The sequence below is a fragment of the Saccopteryx leptura genome, chromosome 5, assembly GCF_036850995.1.
Source record: "Saccopteryx leptura isolate mSacLep1 chromosome 5, mSacLep1_pri_phased_curated, whole genome shotgun sequence".
In the NCBI taxonomy this organism is placed as follows: Eukaryota; Metazoa; Chordata; class Mammalia; order Chiroptera; family Emballonuridae; genus Saccopteryx; species Saccopteryx leptura.
Window position 1 is genome coordinate 135,109,421 of NC_089507.1, and position 11,433 is coordinate 135,120,853.

The 11,433-nt window shown below is 34.7% G+C and overlaps 1 non-coding gene across 1 annotated transcript; it reads right to left on the bottom strand.

The window, feature by feature from the left end:
- Positions 1-219: 219 nt before the first annotated feature.
- LOC136407294 (U6 spliceosomal RNA) lies at positions 220-326 on the bottom strand. The gene has a single exon (XR_010751849.1). It is a non-coding gene; the product is annotated as a U6 spliceosomal RNA (small nuclear RNA).
- Positions 327-11,433: the final 11,107 nt, after the last annotated feature.

Genomic DNA, 11,433 nt, shown 5'->3' on the forward strand with positions numbered 1-11,433 from the left:
AGATTTTTTTTTAAGTGAGGGTAGGAGAGATAGAGAGACAAACTTCCATATGCACCCTGGAAACCCCCATCTAAGGCCGATACTCAAATCAAGTGAGCTATCCTCAATGACTGAGGCCAACACTCAGATCAAGCAAAAAATGCTAGTGTTTATCTCATTTGTTTCTTATCTCTCATGTATCATTGTCCTGATGCCTGATATCCAGATTCCTTTTTTCTTTTTGATATGGAATACTTCACAAATTTGCATATCATCCTTGCTTAGGGACTATGCTAATATTCTCTGTATTCTTCCAATTTTAGCGAATGTGCTGTCAAAGCGAGGACAGGTAAATTTTTTTACAGAGACAGAGAGAGAGGGATAGATAAGGACAGACTGACAGGAACGGAGAGAGATGAGAAGCATCAATCATCAGTTTTTCATTGTGGCACCTTAGTTGTTCATTCATTGTCTCATATGTGCTTTGATGAGGGGGGATGGGCGGGGGGGGAGCTACAGCAGACCAAGTAACCCCTTGCTCAAGCTAGCAACTTTGGGTCCAAGCTGATGAGCTTTGCTCAAACCAGATGAGCCCTCGCTCAAGCTGGCGACTTCCGGGTCTTGATTCTGGGTCCTCCTCATCCCAGTCCAATGCTCTATCCACTGTGCCACTGCCTGGTCAGGCCAGATTCTTTAAAATCATTTTTCTTACATTTTGAACATTTTATATTCTTAATTGTCTCTTGTAAGATAGTAAAGTCTGACCTGTGAGTTCATCTGAGATATAAAGATAAATGCATGTCTTATTTTTAAAGTCAGTTCAAATTGTGTTTGCCACTCCATGCTAACTATCTAAGTTTGGATATTATTGTGCTTAAATATTGATGTGAACAGAAAATTTTAAAATTCTAAAAATGCAACATCTAAACATACTTTACTTTCAAATCCAGTAACCTACACTTTTTAAAATGAACAGTTTATATATGTCTTTAAAAAATTACCTAAGACAAAATGTAAGCACTTATTTTTTTCAATGTAATATTAAAAGAAATAGTATCTTATAGGGTTGGGAAGTGTTACAGGTGTTTACTGAAGGATAAGATAATTGATTTTTTTTTTGGATAAAACAATTTCTATAAAGACTTTTCTCAAGACTAATGAATTTTAGGTCCTATCCAGGATCTTTTACACTCTCTAATACTAAAACTTGCCCTTGTTGCTAATTTTTATACTGTCACATATAATTTTTCTTTGCCATAACAACTCTAATACAATACATTTTTAAATTTTGTCTAGGTCTACATAAAATAAATGATTCTAAAATTTTATATAAAATTGTTAAACTTTCTTGAAAATATTCACATTACTATTAGACTTGCAAATATAGTAACAATAGAGGAGGAGGCTTCAGTAATCAGAAAGTCAATGTGCAGAAATATCTCCCAATAATTAAAATATAAAAAGCAATCCAAACCACAGTTTCCATTTAATAGACTCTAAAGTAACACAGAATACAAATTGATACTTGAAAGTATTCTAATTACACAACCAAATCAGCTTCACTGATTCATTTTCTTCCCTTTCTTCTTCCCTTCCTTCCTTCCTTCTTTCTTCCCTACTTCCTTTCAACCTTAGGGGGATGTTGAAATAATGATGCTGAATTATAATGATGAATGATAAGAGTAAAGTGGTACCTAAGATTTGCATTATAAGACAAATAAAAAGAGGAAAAGATTTACTTCAGATGATTTCTCCTTTTTTTCAATTGATAGTGCTAAGAATGAGCTTAGATTCCTCCCGGTATATTTCTCCTCCTGGTATATATACAAAATGAAAAAATATTTAAAGCAATTTTTCAGATAATCTAGACCTTAAAATTCCTAATTTTATGTAGTATTTCAAGATAAAAAAAATAGTTCAAAATTATTTGTGTTTAAAATATTGAAATCTATTTCTCTTCTGCACTGTACTTTATGTATAAATATACATAGATTGATTGCCTATTGGGGTCCTCTTTTACTCCAGTCTGGTTTGTCTTCTAATCGATTTGACTGGCAATCTCATAAGTGCATTTATGTATTTACATCCAGACAGTTATCAGGTACCAAAATAAAATTTGACAAATAAAAAATCTGAAAACTTTTTTTTCTTAAATAGTGGCTAAACTGAAATAGACTTGTGGATTATATTAGCTCTAAACTTGGTGCAAATATATATATGCATGCACACATTAATATAGCTACATAGAGAATCTCCAGTCTTATACATTTCTCAAGTTTTCATCCACCAAGAAGCTTTATGAAACAGATGTTGTTTATTATTTCTTTTCCTTCTCCAAGTTGATGTTAATTTTAGAAGTCAATGAGGAACAGTAATTCTAAAAGCTAAAAGCCTTTCAAATTAAATGTGGCAAAGGAGACATCAGGATATTACAGGTCTATTGGAACTATATCTGCTCATTGGTTCTTGTATAGTCTCCTTTCTGCAGAGATCTATATTTATACATGTTGCTTGTTTATTTTCTTAGAAATCTATAAAATATATCCATATCCATCAGTCTGACAAATGTTTTACCTTATACACCAAAGGAGAATTTTATTAAGAGAATTTTAATGGCCTGTAGCTATTGAACACAGCTGGTGAAAAACCATTTCTTCTGTTATTGACCTCAGCTTTCAAAGAGTTATCAAAACAGCACTTAAGGAAATTAGAAAAATTGGGTACAATGTATTTGTTTGTTTAAAATAAGGTACTGTTTACAGATTAAAAATGCTTAATTTCAGCTTTATTACTGAATTTGAGTTGCAATTAATTAAGAAATGGCATGTCTTATATATGACCCTCTGAAGAAATCTTAAATTTAAGTATACAAAAAGATGTTATAAAATTATGCCACTCAGAAGCAGAAGAGGCTAAGCAACTCTTATTACAACCCTTCATAGTTAATGTACAATAGAAATCTCAGTTTCCCCAAATATTTTTCTTCACTATATGTATAGTTCTTTAATATGTTGTTTTATCTTGACACACACACATACAAATCCATGATGTAGGTAATTTTAACAATGTTCTAATAATGAGAAAACTAAGCCTGGGTAAAATAGGTGTATGACCAAATATATACAGTTGACATTTGCACTAGTGTTATCAGAACAACCTGGGGTTTGTGTTGCCATCACCACAGAGCCAATCACAGAGATGAGAATGGAGTAAAATATGGTGTCTTTAATCAAATTGCCAGCAACCTGAGAAGTCACGGACTTTAGGTCCAAAGAACTTCCGTAATATTTTCAGTTTGCAGACCTCTTTTATAGGATTCAGGGGCTGTTAGTAATGGTGCAAGGGGCAAAGTCTATGCAGTTAGTTATCTAGACAAGGGGGTAGTAAGGTGCTGTTCTTGAGATAATGCACCATCTATCTTCTTTCTCTGTCTTTGCATTCCTCCTGTGACAGAGTGGTTCAGACTGACTGTCTCCTTTCCCAGCCTTCAGCTGCCCCCATCCCCCACGTATTTCCACGAGAGCTTCCATGGGTATGTCCCAGGCCCTCCTGGAAAGATAAACTTCTTGCAGCATTTCAAAGGGAAGGCCAGGAAACTATTAAGAGAAAATAGCAAGCAAATTAAGTATTTCCTGACCTTTATATAATCTCCTATTGATTATAATTAAAAACTACTATTACTGAAGCCAGATTTCTAACTCTTGGATTCCCTTCTCACTAGGACATTTCTACTAACAAAGCTTTATTTTATATAATATATATGTAATTACACAATATGCTCTCAGTTAAGTAGTAGAAAGTAATAACATAAATGAGAACTATAATTTGGTAGTTTGTGAAAAACAGTGACAAATATTTCTTGGCACATATTTAACATTAAATGAAATAATATATAAATAAATTGAACATTAATTAGGAGGGATTACAGTTCTTCATGAAGTTTTTCATTCTTTTTTTTCTCTTGCCTTTTTACTCTATAGTATTTAATAGTTTATCATTCTAAGAAAATAAAACTAATGTAAAAGTTCATAATAATAATGGTTAACAATAGTTAACATGCAGCCTATGGAGCAAAAGTTATAAACCCATTTTATTTCAAAATATTTTCAAACCACTATGCTTGACAAATCACATTTCATTTTTACAATCAACAACTAAGAAAATTTGTTCTAGATTTTTATGGTAGTGAATGTCATTTAAATGTTCACCATCAACTGCAGCATTGCACTGAGATTTTAGTAATATAATTTGTTCTTATTTTCTATTATATTCTCAGAATGCCTTAATTGAAATTTTATTATTACCTTCTTGAAATTTGGTTCAAACTAGACCACAAAGTCAGCTAAACTGTGTTAATTAGAAGTGCTACCAGACGCTGGAAGCTGGCTGAAAACATGTTCTGGAATTCTGAAGTAACAGGGTTCTAATTCAGGTTCCACCAAGAAGAGTCATATGCCCAATTTTTTAAAGTAGAAGAAAAACAAAAATCATCATTGTGGATATATGGATTTTGCAAATGACAGACATGAAGTTTAGCCAGTGGTTTCCTGGCATTCTATTACAATTGTGCTGAAGGCAGTTGATTCCTGATTTTTCTATTGTTGCAATTTTCTCATTTCTTTAAGTCCTTAAAATAATGAATTTACCTAACCTTCAGTTTCCCAGACTTTTAAACATTTTGTGCCCGTAATCCCTTCTATTAAATCTCTTTCTGTATCATAAATATAAATTTTTCCCACTTGGTGATTTCTCAGTTTTTCTATTCCATTTTCATTTCATATACTTATAGTATCCTTTGTTTTTAGAATTAGTTCTTAATTTCATCTGAGATTGAGTTTATTTTCTGGTTCTGAAACTTTTAAAAAACATTTATTTTAACAATGATATATTCAGAGGTTAACTGAATACCATCCCTGTGCCAACTACAAGAGCATTAAAAAGCTGAAAGCCATTTGATTACTCACTGTACTCATTAAGCCTCACATATAAAAAATAAGGAGTAGATTAAGTAACAATTTCATTAAGTAACAAAAAAATATAAGAGAAAATAAATATACAGTCAGGGGACAGTGCAGAGAACAGCTATGTCTCAAACTGGACACTTGATAAAAATACTTTGGGGGTAGATGAAGAGAAGGAAGGGCATGAAAAGTGGGAAAATATGAGCAAAGAGTTGGAACTAGAAGTAATTATAGTAAGTTAGGAGTGATAAGAATGAGATGGTAGAATTAAATGATAGATTACTTAGATATGTGAGCACAAGATTAGTGATGGGATGAAAAACCAAGCCAAAAATATTTAAAATAAAAGAAAGTTGAGGAATATTAATCAGAGTAGATGGCATGATAAGTGTATATTTTGAGAAAACTAGTTTAGTCTATGAGTTAGTTGGCACTAGTGCCAGCTACTCATCAAAGTCACTGGTTTCATTTTAAAAACATTAAAGCTAATTGCCAAGAGAGAAGCATAACTAGACAGGGTGGGTCAGATATCTTATAAAATGTGCAATGAGAAGGTGGGTAGAAAGAAGAACAAAAACAAAGACATTTGTCTTACTCTAAGCAAGCAATAACATATCCAAAAAAAATCTATGTGGCTTCAGAAACTGAAAACTAAAATTTATTATAACTTTGGTTCTTTACTGCCATAATGGCTACTCTACCAGCTGTTTCTGTGGTGTCTTTTCAAAATAAGCAACTCTGTACTCCCTAATGGACTACTCCTCTGTCCCTAAAGGATGTTCTCTAGTGTCTATGAGATTTGTCATCATCAGTACCATATTTACTAACACAAAAGATAGAACACACAGAGCATCCTAATCACAACTGCTTTTAGGAACTCAGGAACAAAAATCAAAGGGAAAAGAGATCTGTCAAAGATATAACAAGAACTCTGAGTCTAGATAAGAATGAAAAAAAACAGCCTAAGTAAACCTACCATTCATTGAAGGATGAGGTCCTACATTTAGTTTTACCATGTTAACTCAGAAATTTTAGGTGATAGAAAGATTTATAATTGTAATCCTTTACCTTTGTCCTAGAAGTTGAAAGAAATAATGGAAGGAAATATTGGGATAGGTGATGAAAAGAAATTATTTCAGAACAGTGATTCTTGAAGCTATACTGCCCAATGTTCCCTTTTTTAGAAAAAATATTTGTAATGCCTATTTACTATCCTGGGATGAAATCTATAATAGAACTTACCTATATCCATTTTAAAATTAAAGTAACTAGAATATAAACTAGCACTAAAATAAATTAAATAATAAGTGTCTTCACATGCAGATGCTTAGGCAGACTACTTTGGAAAACACAAAAATATTCAGGTTACTTGCATCTATATGTAGAATAACCAGAAATGTGGTAGCCTCATGCAGGCAGATACAGATATGTTATTTTGGTTACTTAAGTGTCATGAGTGTAATTTTAATAGCTGGCATAATTTTCTGGAAATGGACAACAATTCTTGATCAAGTTCCAAAGAAAAACATTTTTTTCTCAGTTCACATATTAGTTGCATTTTTGTAAAATTTAGTATACAGGAAAATCATATATTAATAGAGTATTTATAAGTAAATGGAGTTAGATTCTCAAATATAAATGAACTTTGCATTTACATAGATATTTAGAAGAACATGAGAATGTCTTTCATGATGTGGGAAACAAGTATTATATTAGAACATCTCACATTACTTCATGACCTATGCAATGTAATTATCATTGATGACAAAAATAAGGACAATAAAAAAGTCTGCACAAGTTTGAAAAGTATTTCAGGGGAGTGGTTCTACTTCAGTTATTAATTTCTATTTGAGACATTGGGAGAGTGAAACAAAGATAAATGTGATTAAATCCAGGAAATGCTTAATATGCTTATTCATCCTTAAAGCCACATTCTCTAAATTATTTCTCCTGGTATGATTGCATTTTCTTTCTTCTAAAGTTCCCTTACTCGCATCATTTTTATCTCTCATATATTTCTCAGGTTTTACATTTAATTTAGAACAAATGCACAGTAAAAGAATTATTGAGTCAAAGAACATTGAAGTTGGAGGGTCATTAGAGATTACCACATTTAGAACCAAAGAAAGCAAATCTGGAAATGATATGTTTGCCCCAGTTGCAGGCAGAATTTCAAGTGGAAGAACTCAATTATTTTAGCTGATGGTTCATGGAATTTTTAGACACATTTATTTTTTCTTTATTTCCTTTTTTATTAAATGTTTATATTTATTGCATTACATAGATTCAAGTGTTCCACTCAAAATAACAACCTCAACTCCCACCATGTGCCCCCTTTATACCGCTTTATCCCCCCCCCACCTTAGCTCCCTCTTCACTTCCCTCTGGGACTTGCTGTCCTGTCATCTGTATGTAAGGGTTATGTATACATAATTTGGCTAATTTATTCTTCTTCTTTGATCTTGTCGCCTCATTCCCCTTCTCTTTGACAGATGTACCTCTGCTCCCCATAACCCCACCTCTGCTTCTATTCCATTCCTCAGTTCACCGTGATCATTAGAATCCACATATTAGTGAGATCATATGTTATTTGTCTTCCTCTGCCTGGTTTATTTTACTTACCATAATAATCCCTAGGCCCACCTATGCTATCACAAAAGTGCTGAGACCAGCTCAGCAATGGGTGTGTGCACGAAAGGAAGGCGCTGCAGGACTTAAGAAAAACACTTCTGGCCTGAAGTATTTCTGTTGAAAATTTGTATGTAATTCTTATGGGGGCTTCTCTCTAGCTTATTAACTACTTTTCTCTTGCAGCTTTAGTATTCTTTCTTTGTCTCTTAACTTTGGCATTTTAATTATGATGTATCTTGGTGTAGGCCTTTTTAGATTCATCTTTAATGGGATTCTCTGTGCTTCTTGAACTTCTGTGACTTTTTGCTTCATCAATTTAGGGAAGTTTTCAGCTATGATGTTTTTAAACAACTTCTATAACCTTTGTTTGTTCTTTTCTTCAGGAAACCCTATGATGTAGGTTGTTTCTCTACATGTTGTCACAGAGGTCTTTTAGAGTTTCCTCAGTCTTTTTGAGCCACTTTTCTTTTTGCTGCTTTGTTTCTGTCCTTTTGTTTATCTTGTCCTTTAAATCTCTGATTCTATCCTCTGCTTCATCCAGCCTGCTGTTGATTTTTTCAGTCACAGTCTTCATTTCTCATATTTTATTTGTCATTTCTGACTAGTTTCTTTTTATAATTTAAATGTTCTTTTGATGCTATTTCTTTAAGTTCTCATTGTAATTATTCATTGTTTTTTTAAGGTCATTGAACATCCTAAAAACTATTATTTTAAACTGTGTTTCTGGTAGTTTGGTTACTTCTATTTCATTTACTGCTTTTTCTGGGGGTTTCTCTTGATTCATTTGGGTCATATTTTTTTGTTAGCCCATTTTGTCTGTGTAGTAGGTAACTCTGCTATGACTTTGAAATTTGTTTTGGTGTCTTTATGAGGAAGATAGGCTCAGTGGTACTGACCTCAGGCTGCCTTGTTTTCTTGTTCTAGGAAAGCTTCTTGAGGCTTATATTAACCTCTTGTTGTATGTGAGTTTTGAATACATTTGCCCTTTTCATGGGTGGGGTTATCCCTTTAGGTTGGTTGGCTATGAAGATCAACCTTGATCATATGTATTAGACATTGTCCAGTGCCTGTCCTGTTGGGTGTATTTATTCTCTGCAGTTTCTGGTGCATGCTGGGCTCCTTCTTTGGGCATATAGCTATGTATCTAGCTTAGTCTAGTATTGGTGTGGTCTGCCACCCACTACTGATTATGTTGGTTCTGAGTCCCCTTGGGCTGGCATCAGCAGTTGTTTGTTACCAGCCAAGGGCTATCTGTCTGGAGCTACTGCTCCATTCAATGTTTGTGTCTGCATTTTCTGTGCCTAGGTAGTGTGGGAAGAGTCAATGTGTGTAAAACATTTAGCTTCCTCTTGCATAGACATGACAGCAGCTCTGTAAAAGCCTGAAGATCTATAAGATTTGCCTCCACTTTTCAACTGCTCCTCCTCCTCTTGCAGCTGCCTGGTCTTCCCAGGCAGCTCTTTTGTAGAAAGGCTGTAGTGTGGTCTTGACTGACCTTACCTCACCAACCCCTCTACAGGTTGAAAGCTTGGTGGGTTAGGGCAGCTGCAGTTGAGAATACAATGTTAGGGGGACCCATACATCAGGGTTTCCTTATTCCAGAGCTCAGTATGAGGAAAGTGGCTTCTAATCCAGGTTCTAATCCCTCAGACACTGATGGATACTCTAATTCCATTTATCCCCAGCAAAGTAAGCAGCAGTATCAGATTTGGTGGGACCAACAGTACTTCTATAGAAGTTCTTTCAACTGGGGTGCCCCTGGTCTCAGGAAGGAAGACTGAGAAAGTGCTATCCTGGGGCAGACTGTGCCCCACCCAAAAAAGTGTCTAAGCCCCCTGACCAAAACCAACAATAGGCTCCAGGACACCCATACCTTGAATGTTCATGCTCCAAGTCTCTCTCCCTTGCCCTATGGAACTTAGTTCAGCAAGGCAGTGTTGTAGTAATATAATGTTATAGTAATTAAATATATAGAAATATAAAAAAAAACAAAAATATGGAAGATATATAAAATTAATTAAGATATAATATTAAAAATAATTAAGAAAATTAAATAAAGTTATGCTGTCTGGATAGGAATTAATATAGTTTGTGCTGATATGATAAACGACTCTGACTTTCAAGCAGGGCCTAATTAGTGTGTGTGTGAAGTTATACATAGATAAGAAGTGGCTTGATGTCATAACTTTGTAAGTTAACATAAATAAGAAGCTTCCCTAGGAACATTTAAAAAGTGGTTTGATGTAACATTTCAATAGATTAACATAAAAGGGGTTCCCTGCAAGGAATTCCCAAAAAGGTAGTTTGAAATGATAATCTTATAGATTGACACCTGTTAGAAGGTGTTGGCCAGAAAATGTATTAAAGCTGAGGGGCCTCCTGCTGCAGTAGTCTCCCAGACTCCAATGTGAACGTGGAATGTCTCTCTGCTGCTCTGAGCTCTGACCAAAGATAGCAAGAGGATCATGCTGAGAGGGACCCCTAAAGCTGTACCCAGGCATGCCAAAAGGATTTGTGAGTAATAAATTGCCTGTGTGATTCTTGCAACTAACTCTGTGTGTCAGTCTCATGCTTTTCCTCTGGTGGCAGTTAGTGTCAGCACTGATTAGTAGCATCCTCATAGCTGCCCTCAAGAGTAGTCTCAAAGAGGCTGCCAACCTGCTGTTAAGCAGGAGTGTCCCACTGCACAGGGAAGTCGAGTCAGAAACACTTGAGCGACAAAGAGCTTGCACTCTACTGGGACAACTGGCATAGTCGGCACTCAGCCTCAAAAAGGCAGTTTCAACTGGAAATTTCTGGTTTAAAACCAGAGGGCAGAAGTGAAGGGAAATTCATAAACTCCATATAGTTTAGTGGGCATCTGTCAAAAGCTGAATAAATCTTTTGACCTCATACAGTTTTAAGGCTGTCCACTGGAAGCTGAGGGAAACCTCTTCCATCTCCAGGTCTGACCTAGTCAAGGGTGTATACCGACCAGCCTATACTAAGAGGCAAAAATTTATTCTTCCATCTTTGGGTCTTTCCTAGTCAGGGTGTATACTGACCGGCCTATACCAAGGAGAGCAAATATCCCAAGGTGGACTCAGCAGATGGTTGTTACCCTGATAGACAACTCTGAGAAAACCATTCTAAAGCCCACAGTTATAAAAAAAAATATTAAAAAGAGGATCTACAAAATAAGCTCCAGAGCAAATTCATGAAAATATTATATTGCTTAAAGCTAAAACTAACTAAAGGCCTAAGAGAGTGCTGAAGGAAGTATAGAGTAGAAACTAGTTTCAGATATCCATGTACTAATCCAAAAAAGTTTTACTCATTTGGAAGATACAGAGTAGGAATTAGCATTAAGAAGAAAAATGGAAAAGATTAGAACTTTCTTTAGAAAAATCTTTAAGAAAGAAAAGAACCCCAATAACATCACCTCAGAAAATCCTTGGAGGATGACGGAGGACTCCCTAAGGAAAAGGTTTAAGGTTCCAGTCACAGAAAATATCCCATGCAACCTTAAAAACCCAAACAACTTACACCCTATCATAGAGAGGGCAGAAGGAAAGGAAATTACAGGAATTCTCCTCCAAACCATCAAACAAATGATGTACTTAGCTATAAAGGCAAGGAATTAGCAGGGAAAGTATTAGCAAGAGTCAAAGCAGACCCAGTAGTAATAAAAAAGAAAACTATTAAACAAGAAGATGCTAATAATGAGGAAACTATTGGATTTAATCCATACACTTGAACAGAGCTAGCAGATTTTAAAAAACATTAATTCAAGGAAATAATACAGATGTAGAATGGCTAATGAAAATTTATGAACAGGGAGGACATACAACCCTTCTATCTACAGATGAATTAAAAGCAATTA